Source organism: Brachycentrus maculatus, unplaced genomic scaffold, assembly GCF_059751285.1.
Source record: "Brachycentrus maculatus isolate JH-2025_06_01 unplaced genomic scaffold, ASM5975128v1 h1tg000345l, whole genome shotgun sequence".
NCBI lineage: Eukaryota > Metazoa > Arthropoda > Insecta > Trichoptera > Brachycentridae > Brachycentrus > Brachycentrus maculatus.
In genome coordinates this window covers 237,134-247,919 of record NW_028281094.1, presented here as the reverse complement: position 1 = coordinate 247,919, position 10,786 = coordinate 237,134, and the positions used below count along the sequence as shown (strand labels likewise).

General features: G+C 28.1%; 1 protein-coding gene across 2 annotated transcripts in view; it reads left to right on the top strand.

Moving 5' to 3' along the window:
* The first annotated feature begins 1,258 nt into the window (after window positions 1-1,258).
* Window positions 1,259-10,786, top strand: part of LOC148303804 (uncharacterized) — a 118,824-nt gene continuing 109,296 nt past the window's right edge. For both annotated transcript variants that reach the window (XM_088269346.1, XM_088269345.1), the window contains exon 1: window positions 1,259-1,592. The gene's annotated coding sequence lies outside the window, so the exon portion shown is untranslated. The remainder of the gene's footprint in view (window positions 1,593-10,786) is intronic.

Below are 10,786 nucleotides of genomic sequence, written 5' to 3'. Positions count from 1 at the left end.
TCAAAATGAGGCTTTTAAAACTACCTTTATAAAATACTTTTTTTTAAATACATATATTTAAAGCTTCTTATCAATGAAGTCGTACAAGACAAAAGCACCTATTGTAATTACTGGAATACCTTTTGGAATATTTTTTTGTATATTACTAAAAAGTACAATCTTCCGAAAAGTTATGTGTTAAATACATAAAGTATTCAAAGTATTTTCGCATAAAATAAATTTGGCGTAAAAAAAAACAAAGTCGTTTCAAAGGTACTTCAAATGTTTGATTTATACTTTAAAACAATTTAAGTCAAAACATCATCGCATTTTTGACTATCAAATATGCGTCTACAAAGATGAAGATGTAAATGAAGGCATTTTTTTTAATTCTCGGTAATCTTCGTTAATTTATGTGAAATGTTTACTACGCTTCTTATTTTTCCGTGTTAATATTGTCTACATTTATCGACAAAGAGTAACAAAGTATTACTTAATATTAATTTAAATATTATTTTACATAGAAAATAGCTACAAACTTAAAAATTCGAAGCTCACCGCTTCTTTATCAATACTGATTAATACTAAAACACTATCTAATAAACAAAATTCAATTTTTTTTGTCCGTTTCCAATCACCCAACATCCCTAATCCCTTTTGACTGTGACTGCTAATCAACACAAAAAATAAAGCCACTTGAGATCTTTCAAGACTGATTAATACTTTTTTAGTATTAATCAGTCTTGAAAAAGAAGCGCTTAGCTTCAAAACCGGAAGACATTAAAGTTATAATAAAACATTTATGTAATTAAAATGTAATTTTGTTTTAAAATCACTATAATTATTTAATTTTAACTCAATTATAATGTTTACCGGTTTCGAAGCCAACCGCTTCTTTATCAAGACTGATTAATACTAAAAAAGTATTAATCAGTCTTAATTACTAGTATTAATCAGTCTTGATAAAGAAGCGGTTAGCTTCGAAACCGGTAGACATTATAATTGAGTTATAATTAAATATTTATAGTGATTTTAAAACAAAGTTACATTTTAATTATAAAATGGAAAATCACAAAGTGAGTGCTTCAAATATAAATTGTAAAACATTAATAGTGATTTTAAAACAAAGTTACATTTTAATTATATATTATTTCTTCTTCCGAGCGCTTTCAGTCCGATTGGCTGGTCGCAGCTCCTCGCGGTGTAGTGGGTACCTCTACCTCTACCTAGATACCTGTTCCGTACAGGTTATTGTATGGAGCATACTACCTGAGCGACTCGAGTCTCAGTCTCAATCCGGCGCGCCGCGGGCCAAGAGCTCCTAACACCGACCCTTACGGCCACTAACACGGAAGGACAATAACCGAAGGATTATCAATCATTTAATAATTGCAATTACCATCCCTGTGGATCCGGAAGTGATCGTTAACCTAGCTTCAATTCATCATGTGCTCCGTTCCGTTTAAGAACTCTTGAGTTCACCGTGTTAATCAGCGCGGTACACAACGCCGTTGGATAATTAGTGCACAATTGTATGGTAGTGTTGTTCCAGGCTGCGAGGGTGCTTCGTTACCATCCCTTTAGGAGATCTTGATAGGCTTCTGGGAACGGAGGTGAGTGGGAAGATGTGTTGTACTTGTACCCATTATTATCCGTAGTCTTTCTGCCTCAATGCGAGCTTTTTATAAGCTCTTATTATTAAGGTCCAAACAGGTACATTTCTTGGAAATGGGGAGAAACCAATTGTATACTTTATCTCAGAAAATATATCATAGTTACAGATCTGCAAACACTAGTTTACAAAATATAAAAAACACAATATTATTAAATTGTGTGCATTGAAAAAAATACATATTTCTAAAAAAAAACTTTATTGTTTTACGTGTTCAATAACCCATATTTGATGAAAGGCTTTCCCAAAATTTTGAAAATCCTGATCCAACCAACCTAAGACCTCTTTTTTAGGTCACCAGCCTTTAAAAGTCACTAGTTTTTTTTATGTAATTCATTGAGTAATTTTATTTTACACGCATCCGATTTTTTATTTATGATTATCATTTAAAAAGAATAAAGATGAATTAAATATGTAAATCCTTAACGACGATATACGTTCCAACATAATCGTATAAAAATCATCAGAATATTCATGTTTGCATTCATTATCGGGTATAATTTACAACATTTTGAGTGTGTCCAAATACTTGTTCACAAAATCTTGATTATCACCAATTACAGGAGTTATTTTCATATATATTATAAATATATATTATATATATGTATATATATATATATATATATATATAATTTTATATATATATATATATATATATATATATATATATATATATATATATATATATATATATATATATGTATATATATTATTATTATTTTATTTTTTTTGATCACCTAAACCAGCCTATGACGGTCGTCAGCCCCGTAAATGCCCAGACTTCTATATTCTTCTTTATCTTTGATGAGATTTCAAAAAATAATCGTGTATAATATTTAATTGAATGTAAAATATAATATTGATACAAAAACATTACAAAACCATCATGATTGGTGTGCTAAAAGAATAACGTTTTCAAAAGACGTTTTATAATTTATTAATGATAATTGTTTTGACACACTTAGTGGCGGTAAAAAAACTCTAGGTGCTATTGACAGTTATATTTCACTATCAGCTAACTTTGAATTCCTGGTCGTTAAGTTCAATGACAGGTTATGCAAATAAGGCACAATCAAAAGAAGAGACACTCCTCAACAAAGCGACGAGGATAGCGAGCCAGACGACAGTTGTGCAAATAGAAATAAATAATAATAAACTTCGGACAGTTCACCTGTCCCGGGAAATAGGAGTTGGTAGGAGGTAACAGTTCTTGGGATGCACGGTTGCACGTTATTACAAAATTACAACGTACTTAATCAATGCTTACTCCTGTACATTACAGCATTATCAAGTACCTTTTATATTCTAAACAGTAATTTAATTCAATCATAATATTATACTACACATACATTCCGTATTTTTATCTGTATATTAATAATTAAAATGTTATTGTTTTACCTTTTTCAGTCTTTTTTTACACAAGTACTAATATTCTTTCTCTATCAGATAAATTTCTTGATTTAAGATTACCACATAAACAATTCAACTGTGTTAAATTTGCTTCCTAGCATACTATAAATTATTAAAGGATCATTAATGTTATTTCTTCCTTTCTTATTTACTCATTGAGAATATGTAATATATCCTTCACACACACACACACACACATATGTGTGTGTGTGTGTGTCGATTTAAAAAATGATACTTAAACTGTCGTACTAAATTGTATAGCATGACTTCATGTCTTTCGTGCTGATTTTACAGTACAGATACATAGTACAGATTTTTGTTAAATGTAATTAATTCAATGGATAAAATGTTTGTTAAAAAGAAAGTGTAAATTTACAGTAAAAATTACGAAATTAAACCAATCATTTAACAATTAAAATTAAATCCTATAAAGTAGTAAAGAAAGATTGTTCAAATCGTCTTCGTTCAAGGTAACGCTCAGGACAACACTGCGTGAATACTATACAGTGTTCTATGCACCATTGGGTGAGGATAAGGATTAAAAGAAAAAGATGTAGTAAAATAGGTAACTTGAAACACTTATACTCTAAGTGTGAACATACCCTATGTCGATGATTCCTCTCGCGCGTGTGGGGGTAAACTCCGCCGGTATCCGCCTAGTGACGCGTCGAGACACACACAAGCTTCAACTTTAAACTCATACACACATACGTAATATACTCAGTATGCTCTGGCACTGGAAGACACGGGCAGACCGGCTCTTCAGGTTTGCCCTCCCCATTTGGGTCGTGGAAGTTTCTGTTTATTTTACTGCTATGCGCCGCATCACCAACAGCCACCGTTGACTGACTGCAGATGTCTCGGAAAGGCTTCATTCAATGCGAATTATCTTGATTTTCATTCACGATGCGTCTAAAATAATTATTATCTAAGAAGGTACTTTATGGAAAGATATATATGTGATTAGTCATATTTTCGTATTTTGTTTTTTACCTTAAGATTTTTATATTTTCTCATTTGTTATATTTTCTCATTTTTCATATTTTCTCGTTTTTAGTAAACGTTTTTGATAAAAAAAATCTTACTGTCGTATATCACTGGTAGAGTGATCGCTTTACCCACGTGTAACATTCACCATTCTACCCATGATGGACAACCACACTTTTCAATTTTTTTAAACCCCTAGATATACGAGTATTGATCAATCTCATGACGCAGTAGGTACATATGAGTTCATAACAGCCATCTTATTGTTTTGAGAAAAGCTTTTCTTTAGCAGAGACCTTCTCATTCGTATGCAAGACCCAAACCCTGGATTATTTTCACATATTGGGAAACGCCTGAAAAAAAATTTTAATTTTTAAATTTTTCTTATATTATTATTTGACCAGTTATTTTTATTCAGAACATTATGAGTATTTCCAAAATACTTGTTCAAAAACTCAAATTTGTAAATAAGTATTTGGACACACTCAAAATGTTGTGAATTATTGTACGATCAATTCCTAGAATACAATCACCTTTGTATAACCAATACCGTATTAGAAACAGTATTTTTATTTCATTTACCTATCGACATTACTCATCATCCAGTTATCTGAGACTTGACCACGACCAAATAATCCCAAGCTGTATTCCAAGTACACAAGTGTTTTATTTTTACTTTTTGGAAGGTGTTTTCATTGGGTCGAGTCACGATGTTCATATCATCTCCAATCTCTATCGAGACAAGTTTATAAATAATAATAAGAATCCCAAAGAGTATTGTTCTCGCTGGTATATTTACTCTGAAGTCGACAATAAAAGGCTTGTTCCCTATTATCAAGTCTTTCCTACCTTTATTTAGGTCTGAGATTACTTACTTACATATAACAATGTAAAGAAAAGTGATATCTCATACTTTCTGTCACCCATAAAAAGGTATCACGATATTTAAAAAAAAGGAGGCATTCGATTTCAAAGTAATCCCGTGGTGGACAAGATATATATTACTTTAAAAATATGGCTACTAATGGATAAAGCAGGGGTCGGTAACCTCTTGGAACAAAATAACCAAATGTGAGTAGAAAAACGGTTCGGAAATTTTTGGGGAGCAAATTTTCAATTTGCAATAATTTAATTTAATTTATTGAATGTTCGATGGAACATACAGATATTTTTGGGTAACAGATTTTAGTCAGAGATACTATCTATCATAGATCTCTCATAGATGTATAAATTAACATAAAAAACATTTAGATAATGCCTTATTCTATGAAAATAAACAGTTTGTTTTTATTACATACCTCTGTTACTCAAAAAATATTTAAAGGTGTCTTTTAGTATTCAACTTTGTATGTTTTTTACTGTGCATTTTAAATTTCTTTAGTTAAGAAGACAGAATAAAACTAAAATACAAATTTAAAAAATAAAATTTTTTTATCCACAGAATTATTTTTTTAAATTGTATAAAATGTAATTTTGATGACGAAAGAGCCACAAAAATTGCTGAAAGAGCCATATGTGGCTCGCGAGCCACACGTTTTCGACCCGAGAGATAAAGTCATATATCAAATATATACTTTGATCGTTGTATAAGTGACAGTTTTGTATCGACCCTACAAACCTTATAAGGCAGAAAATATTTCATATAAACAATAGAAATGAATTCACAATCACATCTTAAAAACTCATATTCCATCTTCATGTAAAATGTATTTTCTCATGTTAGTACTAATATATACATAAATACATGTGCCATTAAGTAATAATGAGCCGTGGAAGGGTTATCAAACTATCTACATATCTAAAATGAAATGTGTAGAAACTTTGGAATTATAATTATGTCGCCCTTCGTAGTGTAATGGTCAGCACGCTCGGCTACCGTACTGGGGGTCCCAAATTTGATTCCCAGGGGGGAGGGGGTCAAATAAATTTAAGTATTTTTTTCACTCTAATATTCATTCAATATTTACTTGGACTGTATTTCTACAATATTTCCTTCATGTGTTAACGATCAAGGTAACACTGCGTTTATATGATGCAGTGCCCTATGCACCATCGGGTACGTATGATGGTTTAAAATGAATATGTTCTCAAGGGATATAAAGCGTATAGGGAGTGAACACCTTACACACGCTAGTGCAAAAAAACTAGTTACTTCAGGCATGTATAAATATTTAAATGGTTGTATAAAAAACGTATGTGAGCTGTGATTTGATAAAGTCATGAGACGTGATTCATGCATCTCCGGTTCGATCATCATCTCATTTTATTGCATGACATCACAAGGATGATGTGTGTAGAATTTAGTTTATTTTCATTTTAAATTATTTTGCATTTCACAATATATTATAATTACAAGTAGGTACAAAAAAAAATTAATACAAAGAAAGATCCCACAAAGGCATGGCCTATGTGTGGGTGTATATTATATTTTAGGTTATAATAAAGGGCACTGACAAGAATACAATAGATATAAATATATATATTCAGATATATATATATATATATATATATATATATATACATATATATATATATATATATATATATATATATATATATATATATATATATATATATATATATATATATATATATATATATATATATAAATATATATATATATATATATATATATATATATATATATATATATATATATATATATATATATATATATATATATATATATATATATATATATATATATATATATATCAGAAATAAAATTAGATTAAAAGTGCTAACATAAACTACAAATATTTGATTTTGACAGAATACAAAAAATCAAAAAAATTAAAATGAAAAAGTTAGCAAATATGTACTACATATATGAGTTATACAAATACAAAATAAACTTAGGTAATAAACAACATTTTGAGTGTGTCCAAATACTTGTTCACAAAATCTGGATTATTTCCAATTACAGGAGTTATTTTCATATTATTTTTTGACATCTCATCAAAGATGAAGAAGAATATGGAAGTCTAGGCTATTAGGTAATTAATGTCTAACATATAGTCTTTGTGGAATGAAATAAACGTTTTTAGAGTTATGAAAAATGATTCTTTGCGCGAGTCTGGATTTGCGAAAATATAAAAATGAGATAAAAAGATATAAACATATATTCGTGAAGCTAGTTGTCGCGGGTCATGCTCCAGTCTCCCTGTTCCACTCAGTGATGCTGAAAGGAGTATTACCAGTGTCATCCACCCTTTGCGAGGAGCTCATGTAACTGGAGATGATACAAAGATGGTGTTACAGAGGTCAGGAATTCCTCGATGGGTTACAATCTTCCCAAGACTTCTAGCCAACTGAATCCCCACAAAGAATAATTGAATTTATTACAATAACTTATATAAAGTAACATACCTACAAATGGCACTTAGGTAACGTGGGTTATAAATAATAAATGTATATATATATATATATATATATATATATATATATATATATATATATATATATATATATATATATATATATATATATATATATATATATATATATATATATATATATATATATATATATATATATATATATATATATATATATATATATATATATATATATATATATATATATATATATATATATATATATATATATATATATATATATATATATATATATATATATATATATATAAAAAGTCTGTCCGCCTCCGTAGTGTAATGTTCAGCACGCTCGGCTACCGCCTCGGAGGTCCCGGTTCCGATTCCCAGGGGAGGGGGGGCAAATAAATATAAGTATTTTTTTTACTTTCATATTTATTCAATATTACCCTGGTCTGGTACCTAAAGCGGAGGGCTGATCACTTTTCCTTCGTGTGTTAACGATCAAGATAGGACTGTGTTTGTATAATGCAGTGCCCTATGCACCATTGGGGTGCGGATAAGGGTTTGAGTGCATATATAAAAGTTATACTTAAGTAAGATACGAGGTCTTCTTCAACATCAATAGTACGTTTTTAAAAATCTTATATGTATCTACATACATGAAATGGACATTTCTAACACTAGAATCACAGGTGTCTTTTTCGAATATGAAAATGTTGATGATTAGATACTATTTTTGAAATAAAGGGTTTTTTTGCGTTGTAGCCCTTTGGCATTTAACCAGCGATATGCGTTTTTTTTAAATAAATTTTAGTGTTTTTATTATTTACAAAAATTCTTCAACAATTTGAGTATGTCCAAACACTTGTTCAAAGTAAAATTTAAATAAAAAAATATACATCCTATAACGTCCCCCCCCAAAAACGCGGTACCTATGTGAACGTTATAGGAGGGTTTACTGTATTAATAATTTATTATTATCTGACACCTCGGTTAGCGCCGGGTGTATTAAAATCCGATTGAATTGTATGATTTATGAGTCACGATCACGAATACCAATTCCGTTACTTCATTTTCTATGTAAACTGTCATTATAGCAGTATTTGTCAGATACCTGCATAACCGCCAGTAATATCGTAACTCTCTAAACTTTCGACAATTCAACGAAACGGTGACGTTTACATAGTCATTTAGTTTGATTCATGACCTAACGAAAAGAAATTCAAATAATAGTCATCGACAACTAAAATACCATTTTACTTATAAACTTAGGCAAACAAAACAGTTTTCTTGATTTACCAATATGTAGGTATACTCGTTTATATATATTTATATTTATAAATATATATGTGTATATATATATATATATATATATATATATATATATATATATATATATATATATATATATATATATATATATATATATATATATATATATTATATATTTATATATATATATATATATATATATATATATATATATATATATATATATATATATATATATATATATATATATATATATATACATATATTTATATATATATATATATATATATATATATATATATATATATATATATATATATATATATATATATATATATATATATATATATATATATATATTTATATATGTATATATATATATATATATATATATATATATATATATATATATATATATATATATTTATATATAAATATATATATATATATATATATATATATATATATATATATATATATATATATATATATATATATATATATATATATATTTATATATAAATATATATATATATATATATATATATATATATATATATATATATATATATATATATATATATATATATATATATATATATATATATATATATATATATATATATATATATATATATATATATACATATATGTCTAATACATTTATTTTTTTGTTTTTTTACAATTAAACACTTGAATATACCACTTAATGAGTTTTATTTATATAAACGACTAGTTTCGAAAACCTAGATGTTTTCATCTTCTGGTAAATTTTCGAAACTAGTCGTATATAATAATAAAACTCATTAAGTAGTATATTCAAGTGTTTAATTGTTAAAAAATAATCAACATGTCATTTCACAAATATATTTTTGTTTTGTAATGATATTTCTTGGTAGAATTGTATTTTACACAATAAAACAACTAAAATTAAAACTATTTTACTATAAGTGAAAAAAAACCTATGTATTTCTTGTATTATTAATGCATATTTCTAACTTGGAGTAATTAATTGCCACCATATATTCAAAATCTATCAAAGACTAACCAACATATGAAGGAAATCCAACAACATTGCTTATATACATCGTTCAATAATGGGCAGAATGGTCAACATTACACCAGCCAGTCAAATGCCAGGTCGTAAGCCCTGAGAGACTCCGACCTCCATCTTTCTACGTTTATAACCAATTGCGCTTCATCTCAAGTTAAGACACCTATAATATTAAAATATGCATATTACATTTATCAGAAGAAATAAATAAAACAATCGTTTTTTTATTATTTTACAGTCGAGATTTCAATTGATTCATCAAACGCTTTAATTAAAAGACCGCCTAGGAAACACAACATCAAAGTAATAAAACCGAAAAATGTTCTGAAACAATTGCTGCAATCAACTGAGTATTGAATAATACAATGATCTTTCTCTGGGGGATCGTAAAACTATAATATAAAACATCTATTTAAATACCTTACCTTATTATCCTTTGGAACCAGTTTTAAGTATGATGATATAGCCGAAATTACATTTGGAATTTAAATGAAAACTAGGCTGGGTACGTTGACACCTACGGCATATTCTAACACAAACTACTTCATTGTGTGAACGATTTTAAATTCAAAAAACGTCCGTAGAAAAGGATTTTCTATTGTAAGTCTACGCAAAGGAATTCGTACTGATCACAACAAGCTTTTTTTATTATTTTGTTTACTTACTAGCTTTACATTCTTCTTCTTCTTTCTCCATGTTCGCTCCCTAGATGGAGCATATAGCCAACACGACACGTCTCCAAGTTCCTCTGTCATATGCTCATTAGGAGGGATCCCAAGAATTATATCAGGAAATACAACATTTGGAACAAACGTACATTTACATTTTTTATTTAGATATATCTTTCAATAATAAATTACCTAGTATATTAGAAGTACGTCAAATGAAAAATACATATCTTATTCGTACTACCAACATCTATTTCCTTTTAGTAAAAAATGTACAGTTTAACTCTCGAAAGTATAAAGTTCAAACACATGGCTTTTCATTTGATCGTTAAATATTTTTACATTAAATTCCTAAATACATGTACCATAAAAGAAACGTGTTCGAGAAATACGAATACATTCACAG